Source organism: Mauremys mutica, unplaced genomic scaffold (assembly GCF_020497125.1).
Source record: "Mauremys mutica isolate MM-2020 ecotype Southern unplaced genomic scaffold, ASM2049712v1 000247F_np12_subseq_31950:375604_obj, whole genome shotgun sequence".
In the NCBI taxonomy this organism is placed as follows: Eukaryota; Metazoa; Chordata; order Testudines; family Geoemydidae; genus Mauremys; species Mauremys mutica.
The window spans coordinates 59,829-71,461 of NW_025422890.1; the positions used below are offsets into that span (position 1 = coordinate 59,829).

The window sequence follows — 11,633 nt, forward strand, 5'->3', positions numbered from 1 at the left end:
GTCTTCAGCCGGAAGACAGAAGCTGCGCCCCTGCCCACAGCGCAACATAGACGCTGCCGCCCAATTGCCGCCCCCGCTGAAACACGCCTGCCGCACTATGGGCACACGGCCTGCCCCCGCCCTCCCGCAGCAATTCGGGGCGCTGCTTGGGGGCAAAAACACAGGGACTGCCGCCCCTTGCAGATTGCCGCCCCAAGCACCGGCTTGGGATGCTGGTGCCTGGAGCTGGCCCTGCGCACAGTAATACAGGGCGGTGTCCTCCGCTTCCAGGCCGGTCACGTGTAGGTAGAAATTGGAGCTGTCCTTGGAGGCTGTGAATCGATGGTCGGGAAGTAGCTGTTGTCAGACGATATATAATAGTAGATCAGCCACTCCAGCCCCTTTCCCGGAGCCCGTCGGACCCAGTTCATATAACAGCTGCTGAGATCAAAGCCGCTCACGGGCACAGGTCAGTTTGGTGGATTCCCCGGGCTGGACTGGTTAAGAACCAGCTGTGCCCAGGCCCCTGGAGACAAGCAAAGCGGGTTGTTACAGGAAATGTTTAAAAGGAACAGTGACATTAAATAGATACAATCGACGGAAGGAAACAGACAGCTCGGCAGATATTGGTCTAATACATCCCTAGCGTGACTCCATTGGCCTTCCCACGCAGGATGTTGGAGAGGGGATTTTTTCTAACGCACTCACATCATTTAGGAGCACGAGCACTATTGACTTTCTGAGTGTTCCTGGGGAACTTGGCAACTTCTGAATAGCCCCCTCAGCCCGTGAACTGCAGAGATACCGAGAATGGGCGGGTGAACAGACAAACAAACGCACATGAGAGTCCAACCAGGAAAATGCGGAGTCTCAGCGGACCCAGCCTGGTGATGGGAGGGGAGCGCAGCCCGGTAAGTCCCTGAGCGGGATGCGGGGCCTGTGGCTGGGACGCCTGAGCAGGGGAAGCTCTACAAATTTGGCCGCCCCAAGCAATCATGCCCGGGAGGCGCCCCCGAGCCGCGGGAGCAGCGGACCTCCCGCGGGCATGACTGCGGAGGGTCCGCTGGTCGCGCGGCTCGGCTGGACCTCCCGCAGCTGCGGGCGGTTCGCTGGTCCGGCGGCTCCGGTTGAGCTGCCGCAGGCATGCCTGCGGGAGGTCCAGCCGAGCCGCGGGACCAGCGAACCGTCCGCAGTCATGCCTGCGCCTGAGTCAGTGCGTAAGTAGGGAATTGGCTGTGTCAGCTTTGCATAATCTGGGGAGAGCCGGGCGGGTTGGAAATAAAAGGGGCTGAACCCAGCAAGGGGAGCAGGCCCGATGAGAGATTGAGCGGGGCGGGGGGGCGGTGACCTGATAGGGAATAGCAGAGACCAGAACCCTCAGCCAAAGAACGGGACTATGTGAAAACAGAACCAGAAGTATCCCCTGACACTACTCTTTGGACATGACCTACAGGCAATCTGAAAGCGATGCTTCCTTACTGCGTGTTCTTGGCAATTTGGCCAAACCTCACCCCACAGCTGTTTCCAACACGCACCTCCTGCCCAACACAGGAGTTTCGAAAAAGAAAGCTGGAACCATTTGGGAGCCTTTGAAAATCCCACACTAAAATGGCTTGGTCTTGTCTTTGAACAGAGTCCTAACGCCTGTATTCAGGGTGAACCACCAGGTGTATAGGAACGGCCCGAAATTACCCAGAAAATAAAACAAACTCATCTTTAACTCTTCTCCAGCTTGTGCTTATGCATTAAAGAGCAAACAGAGACAATGCGCTCATGGAGCACCATTCAGCCTTCTCCGGGTATCTGCAGAGAGTGACAAAATTATGGTGTGAAAAATTCTAGGGCGGGTCCACCATGACTCTAAAGAACATAAGAACAGCCAGACTGGGTCAGACCAAAGGTCCATCTAGCCCAATATCCTGTCTCCCTGCAATGGCCAATGGCAGGTGCCCCAGACGGAATGAACAGAACAGGGAGTCACCCAGTGATCCACCCCCTGTCAGCCATTCCCAGTTTCTGGCAAACAGACTCTTTAAATAATGTCTCTGGCATTTCTTCCTCTTAGTTCATGGTTACAAGGCGGGTTGAAGAGCAGAAAGTTAATTATTCATAGTAATTCAGGCGGATTCTATTTCTCCATTGCTGTCCGCTAAATAAGCTACTCTCTATTCTGTCAACATAGTGAGTCTTTAATTACCAATGTGCATTTTTAGAGGACGGAATCCCTGATTAAGGGCTGGATACTTTACAATCTATGGATCTGTGTTTAAACTGCCCTGCCGTGTCAGTACCTGCTGCTCTCTGCTGGCGCTGAGAATGTTTAGATTCGAGGAAGAGGTTTTTGTATTCACTGCAGTTGATTTCTGATCGCTGTGTCTCTCGGACAGTAATAGCGGCCGGTGTCTTCCGCTTTCAGTCTGGTCATTTGCAGCTACACCAGGCTCTTGGAGTCGTCTCTGGAGATGGTGAATAACTGTAAAACGTGCTGTGGCTATTAGCAGGGTTGTATATCAGTGAGACCCACTCCAGGCCCTTCCCGGGTGCCTGACGGACCCAGCTCATATGGTAGTTGGTGAAGGTGAACCCGGAGGCTTTGCAGGAGAGGCTGAGAGAGTCTCCGGGCTTCTGAATTCCACCTCCGGACTCCACCAGAAGAACCTGGGACCGGACATCTGGGGGGAAAAGAAGAAGAAAAAGCTCCGTTGGAATCACCTTAATACAAGACCTCAGCCAAAGCTCACAGAAGCCGTTGGAAAGATGCCCATTCACTTCACTGCGCTTTGGGTTGGGGCAAGAACGTCCAACCTTCCTCGGAGTCGGCACCCTGAAGGAATCTATCTATGGCTTAGGGTTATAACCCTGCAGGGGTTTGTAGGCCTGTGGCACTGTAACTGAGAGTACAGTACTTGCACTGCTTTGAGCGGGGCTAATGGTATGAATCACAGTTCAGTTCCATAGAAGTGTTGTATCACTCTTCTTCCTCTTAGTATTACCGTTCATATTATTTTCAACACCCACTAAAAACAGGCAATAATACAGAGAAAAATGTCAAACTAAAGTTTCTATGGAAATGCTGGGTAAAATAATAAAATGAACAGTGCATAGATCTTAAAAGCTCCACCTTGTCACTGTGTTTATGCAACAGGGTGGAGTTTTTAAAGGGTCTTAATGTAAATACGCAAATCCCATGGGAGCTGGAAACTTCCAATCTTTGGGTGCCTTTGAAAATCCCAGTCTCACACTCTAATTGGTGGAGGGCCTGTCCTTTCTCAGGTAAGATACAGTGCGCTCAGACGCACAGCTCAGCGATATTTAAGTGTGGGAAATCTGTTACAAAGACTGTTATGTAAGATCCGAGCACAGTGCAGGGCTGAGATATTCCAAATCGCTTAAGGGAGATGGCAGTGGATGATTTTCAAGAATGCAAATGATTTCAGGGAGACCCTAGTACAATGTCTTAGGCCTTGATTCATGAAAGCATGTAAGAATTTGCTTAAACCCATCTCTATTCAGGACACTACTTTAAATTTAAGCACAATTCTTAGTGTCCCTGACTGAACTTTGCACTTTATTCTCAGTAGTGTCAATGGCTGTACAAGACCTGAAAGAATATTTATCTCATATCACTAAACCAGACAGAAATCGCTACATTTACCTGCTGATATGTGCACCAACATGCCCTTAATACAGGGTTTCTCAAACAGAGATCACAGCTTGTATCGGGAAAGCCCCTGGAGAGCCAGGCCAGTTTACCTGCCCCTTCACAGATCCAGCTGATCGGGGCTCCTAGTAGCTGCCGATCGCTGCTCTGGGGCAATGGGACCTGCAAAGTGGTGGACAGTATGTCCCTCAACCCACGCCGCCTCAGCAGCCCCCATTGGCCCGGCCACTCATGACGTGTTGGTCAGAGCGAGCAGCATTCTGGTCAGCAGTTCGGGATCCATTCCTGCAGCCAGAAAGAGGCAGGGCAGGGTGCGCAGTACACAAACCATTGAAAGATGGTGCCAAATGCGAACAGAAGCACAGGGATTGCTGGGATGCGAAGCAATGCATCTTGGGGCATTGGGACAGGACCCAGGATGCCCCACGACCCCTTCCACCACAGAACCACACCCACCCACTCCTGTAACAGACTCCTACCCTCTGGCTGAGCTACTGAAGACGTCAAATCATGGTTTAAAGACTGTCTGAGCTCAGCCCAAAAACCTTTGTGTCCCTCAAGGTCTATTTAACCTACAATAAGTTTAACTGGGAGAAAAGAGACAACTCTGGGAACCCACGGATTTTATTTCATCTCATTCCTTTCAGTCCTAGGACCAATCCTATTCAACTTATTCATAAATGATCTGGAGAAAGGGGTAAACAGTGAGGTGGCAAAGTTTGCAGGTGATACTAAACTGCTCAAGATAGTTAAGACCAAAGCAGACTGTGAAGAACTTCAAAAAGATCTCACAAAATGAAGTGATTGGGCTACAAAATGGCAAATGAAATTTAACATGGATACATGTAAAATAATGCACATAGGTAAAAATAACCCCAACTATACATACAATATGATGGGGGCTAATTTAGCTACAACTAATCAGGAAAAAGATCTTGGAGTCATCGTGGATAGTTCTCTGAAGACGTCTACGCAGTGTGCAGTGGCAGTCAAAAAAGCAAACAGGATGTTAGGAATCATTAAAGAGGGAATAGAGAATAAGACTGAGAATATATTATTGCCCTTATATAAATCCATGGTACGCCCACATCTCGAATACTGTGTACAGATGTGGTGGTCTCATCTCAGAAAAGATATACTGGCATTAGAAAAGGTTCGGAAAAGGGCAACTAAAATGATTAGGGGTTTGGAATGGGTCCCATATGAGGGGCAATTAAAGAGGCTAGGACTTTTCAGCTTGGAAAAGAGGAGACTAAGGATATGGTAGAGGTATATAAAATCCTGAGTGATGTGGAGAAAGTGAATAAGCAAAAGTTATTTACTTATTCCCACAATAAAAGAACTAGGGGCCACCAAATGAAATTAATAGGCAGCAGGTTTAAAACAAATAAAAGGAAGTTCTTCTTCATACAGTGCATAGTCAACCTGTGGAACTCCTTGCCTGAGGAGGGTGTGAACTCTAGGACTATATCTGCGTTTAAAAGAGAACTGGATAAATTCATGGAGGTTCGGTCCATTAATGGCTATTAGCCAGGATGAGTAAGGAATGGTGTCCCTAGCCTCTGTTTGACGGCAGGAGAGAGATCACTTGATCATTACCTGTTAGGTTCACTCCCTCTGGGGCACCTGGCATTGGCCATTGTCAGTAGACAGGATACTGGGCGGGATGGACCTTTGGTTTGACTCAGTCTGGCCATTCTTATGTTCATGTAATACTGAAACCCAGAGATTAGCTATAACTCCTCACAGACAGATAATAATACTTTGATAAAAGGGAGCTTCTCTTCCCCCTTCAGTCACCTCTTCCTAACACGCTGACTGTGCTCCCCCAAGCGGCCCCAGATGTTTTATCTCAGCCTAGCAACCTATCCCAGGAACTGTGTTGCCCCCTTTGCACTTACAGAAACAATTACTGGGAGTTTGTCCAAGCAGAGGCACAAGATTCTAACATCGCCTCGCACTGGTGGAGGTGCCCAGGCCCCTATTCCTGTAGAAATAAATGTGAATAGGACTGAATACAGCAGTTAGAAAGCGAGAATGTTCTGACATCTGCCTGAGACCGCAACACCTGTTCACTCCCACCCCACAGACACTTTAACCCTACCGTCATGTCCTCCCACTGCCATTCCCACCTCATAGAGACTCCCATGGCAGAGCTTATTCCCCTGACCTCCATATCTACCCGCTAGTGTTCTCCCTCAACTAACTTTACACAGAACAGACCCCCCCAACATCAGAGCCTGCGCTGCTCCTCTCTCTTTAGATCACAGATATTAGCGGTAGATTTTTGGATGTGCCTCTAGACTGGTGCCTAGGGATTTGTGCTCATTCAGGGCAGATGTAGAGTTGTCTCTGAAGGAAAAGTATAATCAGGATCCCACCACAGTGTGCTCGGCGCTGTACATACATTGGGAAAGCTGCAGTCTGGTTCCCCTCTCTCAGCCCTTGTGCAAGTGATTCAGGTCAATAATGGAAGAAGTGTCACTCTTTTAAAATGAGGGGACATGCAAATGATGGTCAGAGTGGCCTGTTTAAATCTGAGCCTCTCTCTGCCCAGGCTGCACCCGGAGAGACAATCCACAGCCCCCTGGTGTGGGAGGCAGCGGGTGGTGATAGAGGAAAGGATGGTGGCTAAACTGTGTTGGTGGTGACCTGGGGGCACCAGGGAAAGAGTTTTGGGACACTGACTGCAGGGGAGGCCGGGTGCAGAGCTGCTCCCTATGAAGTGCTAGGAACACCTGGATCAATTCTGCTTGGTGCTCCATAACGTTTAGGATCTGCTCCGTGGCTTCTTTCCAGTGCTCCGCACTTTCCTTCCATACCCTCCTTGCAATGTCCTGCCACTCCTGAGTTTTTTGATTCTCAGCAGTGGCTTGCTAGCCGCTGCATAAGTTCATGCAGCAGGTCCTCTTTACTTTTTCGAGGCCGCCTCCTGAGTCTGCACAACCATTCAGCTGCAGATAACAAGGACGACTGGGCTCCCAAGGTTGCAACTGTGAAGCCAAAATGCAACATTTCACAGAGGCACCATTGTTAACACTAGACAGAGCACTGATATGGCCTATCTTAAACACAAGCACAATTCACATACCTATCACAACTGGCTGTCCCAAGGCGAGTGCACATAAGCCACAAGACCCCCCAAAATGGTGGGTAACCACATGGGGCAGGAGATCTCATTGTTCCAGGGCCTTACTGTACTCAGGGACTGTGTGTTGGGGGAGAGCTAACACTGCAGTGGGGCCCTATACTGAACCCTGTCCCCACATTTTCCACAAGCTGTGTTCACCATTGAAGATATCTGCTGCTGAGGGTGAGCAAGGAAGCAAGGATGGTCTTCTGCAAGACTGCGGCTTCTGTCCTGGCCCTTATGTGTCTTGCCTGTGTGCAGCAATGGTACCCTCCGCCCCGCCCCAATGACACAGTCACGTGGGAATGTTACTCTTAATGGGACAGCAGCTCAGCCAAAGAACCTGTGGAAGTGGATTGCCCAATATCTGCATGAGACTTTCAGTGAGATCTCTGAGGCCAATTACTGCAATGTGAAAGAATACATGAGTGCCCTGTTCTGCCTCTAGGCACCGCAGACCCAAGCCTGCTTTCTGGAGCCCTTCTCACCCCACCAGCCTGTCCCCAACAACTCGCTTCCCAAAATCAAAGCTGCTTACCAGGTGCCTCCTCTCATCTTTGTGCTTCCCCAAGCTCCAACTGCTGCAACTGGCTACAAAATAGCTCCTGGATGCATGCATCTATGGATGTTGAGTCATCCTCTGGCTCTGGAATCCCCTCCTCCTTAGCACCCTCACCCCTGATATCCTCATGCTCCTGGCTTGGTGCACTCTGGGCTGGCACAGCACTGGAAGTGTCCATGGGGCTGTTTGGAGTGGAGGTGGGGTCACCCCCAAGTACGTATCCAGCTTATTGTAGAACCAGCAGGTCATGGGGGCAGCACTGGAGTGGTGGTTTGCCTCCCGCGTCTTGTGGTCGGTGTTCAGCAGCTCCTTCATTTTAACACTGTACTGCAATGTGTCCCGGTCATGGCCCTTGATATCTGCCTGTAGGTTTTGCAATTCCCACGGCTGGAGCCCAGCAGGGACCGGACAGTCTCCTTGTAAAGTTATTTGGTTTATTTGTGATGGGCGTTTGGAAACCTTTTCTTTAACAAGTTACCCTGACAGAAAGGGGTAGAGTAACCCTGTGCGAGGGGACTCTGGGGGCTGGGACAGCTTCTGTGCACGTCAGTACAGTTAACATTCAATGCCTGCGCTGAGAGGGGAGGAGAGAAGGAGAGAGCTCCGAGAGACAACGTCTCTACTACTTACCTCCTGATCGTGATCTCAGTCCTGAGCTGGCTGCTGCTGGTCCGAGTGCCTCCTGTGCTTCCTGACGTCCCTGAACACAGCGACAGGTCTGGATCTAACCTCCCAGAGGAAACCTTTTCTGGAGGATTTCAATCTGTAAAGTACAAACACCTCCATATATTATACCTTAGGGGAAAGGGGGTCTCGGCTTCCCGCCCACACAAACCTCTGAATTATATCTGTAATTATCTACTTACCGCATATTCACTAAACCACTTTCTAGCTTGTTTATTTGTTCCTTTTTAGTCTTTCACAGTAAAACCAGCAGGTGACAGATCCTGACTCGGGGATAAGCCATGCCTACGTCTTCTTTAGCAGGGGTCCTGTAGTATTTTTTCTAAATTACCCCCACTATATCCCTTCCCCAAATGCTACAGAGACTGTGGGCAGGTATGGTGGGTAGGTGCAGCGAGGAGGAAAATAGGCAGCATTGTAGGGGTCTCTGTGAGGTGAGAGTGGCTGTGGGAGGTAGGTATAAAGGGGAAAGGAGATTTTAGTGTGAGGGGGCATGTCAGTATGTTACCGAAATATCGGGTCCGTCTAGCTGATAGCCAGTAACAGCCTGACAGGGATAAGGAAAAGATGCTTTATTCTGTAGAAGAAAGGAGAGCCCTGTAATGAGATACAGAAGACTCAGTCCAGGGCCGGCTCCAGACCCCAGCGCGCCAAGCGCACGCTTGGAGCGGCGTCCCGCGGGAAGGCGGCAGGTGGCTCCGGCTGACCTCCCGCAGACGTGCCTGTGGAGGGTCCGCTGGTCCCGCACCTCTGGTGGAACATCCACAGGCATGCCTGCGGGAGGTCCACCGGAGCCGCGGGACCAGCAGACCCTCCGCAGGCACGTCTGCGGGAGGTCCACCACAGCCACAGGACAGGCGACCGCCAAAGTGCCCTCCGCGGCATGCCGCCGTCCTTGGGGCAGCGGAAATCCTAGAGCTGCCCCTGACTCCATCTTACACAAATTTCACAGATCCTTTATACACATTCAGACAAAGACCCCTGCCGTGTTAACACTTGATTGGTGGTTGCCAGACCCCGTACTTCTGCTATCTGGTCAATGAAAACCGGTTTGGAGCTCGCTTTTTCTGCTTCAAGGCAGAGGAAAAAAGACAGTTCAGAAGTTCAGATCACTGTGTATGTGAGGCTTCTGCTTCCCCCTACTGGCTGCCTGCTAGTTGTTAAGGGGGGGTCACCAGTAACTTTCACAGTATAATAGTCCCCTAATGACACTTTTAACTGAAAGGAAATGAAAAACATGAATCCAAGCAGAGAGAGGCTGAATCGGGTCATAGTAGCAGGCAGAACAGCAGCTCAGTTACTAGTAGTCGGCATTCATATTGCTTTTCATTTTTATATTCCTATTTGGATTCGTATTTCTATTCACGCTGTTATTCCCATTCCCATTTGAATTCACACTTCCATTCATATTGCCAATGCCATCCATAGGAGTTCACAGTCATATATATCTATTCGTATTTCCCTTTATAGACCCATTAATACTCCAGTTCATATCCCAATTCAAACTAATACCCCTTTATATTTCCATTTACATTCCTCTTCCCATTCCCATTTATGTTTGGAGTCATACCCACTTTGACCCATCACTGTGCATGAAACTCACAGACATAATTCCTCTTGATTTTTGTGTGAATGTGGATCTGGGCAACAGACCCTCAAATAATGTTAATCACTAAAATATTGTACGCAGTAGGTGCATAGCTATGGCGCCAGCAATTAATGCCGCTTCCTGGCTCCATAGCTCAGCGTTTAGCGCCCTGGTGTTGTAAACCAGTGGGCGTCAGCTCAAATCTCACTAAGGCCCAGCCTGTTACTGTGTGCGGACTGGGCACGTTGTCAGGCTCTCGGATTATATGGCCTCCTGAAGTCTCTTTCTACCCCCATCTTCTATGGCGGGGTTGTGCTGCCCCTATAAAAAGGGTGGAGGGGGAATATCACTGCGGGATTATTGACCCCATACTGCCTGTCAAACAACCCTCACTCAGGGCTCAACATGCCCTCTGAGTTGGGTTGCACGAATGGCTCGGCTTCTCCACTGACTTCACTGGGAGAAGGAAGAAGCCTTAAAATGGACAGTACGCGATCAGAGAGTCACTGGGGATATCCACAGTCTAGCGAGGTCGGATGCACCTGTCCTTTCTTTCTGCTGTGTGTGAAATACACGCTTGGCATCCCCTGGGGAAATGTGATTACCAGAGCCTCTGACTCCTAGTACAGCTGTGTGCGGGGCGATATTTTGTGTCTGTTTTCATTGATGCGGAGCGTGAACGCCACCCGCAGGAAATTCCTTTCCCTGTGTCTGCAGGGGCTGGGGGGACGTTTTTGTCTGAGCTCAGACTGGCTTCCCCTCGCTGTGTCTCTGGCGCAGTAATACACGGCGGTGACCTCGGGCTTCAGGCCGCTCATCTGTAAGTTTACCGTGGTGATGGAGTTGTCTCTGGAGATGGTGAATCGCCCTTCGACAGCCTTAGTATACCACTGGCTCGATCCGCTTGGGGAGCTAACCCTAGCCACCCACTCTAGCCCCTTCCCAGGAGCCTGACGGACCCAGTTCATTTCGTAGTCAGTAAAAGTGAAGCGAGAGGCGGAGGGAATCTCCGGGCTTTTTCACATCCCCTCCGGACTCCACCAGCTGCACCTGGGACCGGACACCTGGGAAGAAAAACACAACACAAATCACATAAAAAGGGCAACAGTATCACATTCACTTGACTGTGCGAATTACACAGGGGACAAAATACCTTCCAAAGCTGCGAAAATGAAAATTAAATGGAGCCAAAGTCTCATTTTCTCTGGTATAGGAAGGAAACGTTCTTAGGGGACTAGCCGGTAACTGCACAGACCCAGGGGGCTGAAAATTGTCTCTCTTGGTTCAGGCTGGGCAGAGAAAGGGACAGATTTAAACAGGAAACGGTCACCCCTATTTGCATATCCCGCTCCTTATAAGGGACAGACTCCTTCCATTAACTAAGGGAATTACTCTCAGTAGAGCTCCGAGTTGAGTCTGACTCTCTCTGCATTTCTGCAACTAACAACCTGCGATGAGCTCCTGAATATACAGAGACCCCCAGCTGCGTAGTCTGTGTTAGCCCTGTAGGACACATAGAGGTTTCTTATATATATAACTTCTATTACCTTTAGAAACTTTAGTATGGAACTCATTTATGAATATGTTTACTTGCTTTAATCTTGTATATAACCCTCTTGTTTCCTATTTAAAACAAATCTTTACATAGTGTAGGATTGGCAAAGGGGGCACGAATGCATAGGCCTGGTGCTCTTGAACACCTCTGCAATAGTCACTGGGAGGACCCTTTAAGGGGATCAGCCCCCAAAGGGTCACACTCTCACTAGAGTAAACCACTTGGCTTCACCACCTCTTGGGAACCGAAACTTAGAGCCTCCAGCCTCCCTGCTTCAGAGAGTCCAGAAGCTCCCTTCAGAGAGTCCAGCTGAGTTGGGCACCTGAGGAAGACGTGTACCCCCAAAGGGAGCAATTCACCATGAAGTTCCTTATACTGACACCATTTGAGATCTTGGAGTTTCTCTTCCCTTTGCAGGTAAAATTTGCACTTGGGGTGTGTTTTCTTTGTTCCCTTCTGTTGGGTGATTTGTTT

At 49.7% G+C, this 11,633-nt stretch overlaps 1 long non-coding RNA gene across 1 annotated transcript; it reads right to left on the reverse strand.

The window, feature by feature from the left end:
- Positions 1–1,188: 1,188 nt before the first annotated feature.
- LOC123357030 lies at positions 1,189–10,621 on the reverse strand. Its single transcript, XR_006575493.1, has 5 exons — positions 10,435–10,621; positions 7,963–8,095; positions 5,542–5,627; positions 2,271–2,651; positions 1,189–1,782 (listed from the first exon to the last, which is right to left on the reverse strand). It is a non-coding gene; the product is annotated as an uncharacterized LOC123357030 (long non-coding RNA).
- Between the last annotated feature and the right edge of the window lie 1,012 nt (positions 10,622–11,633).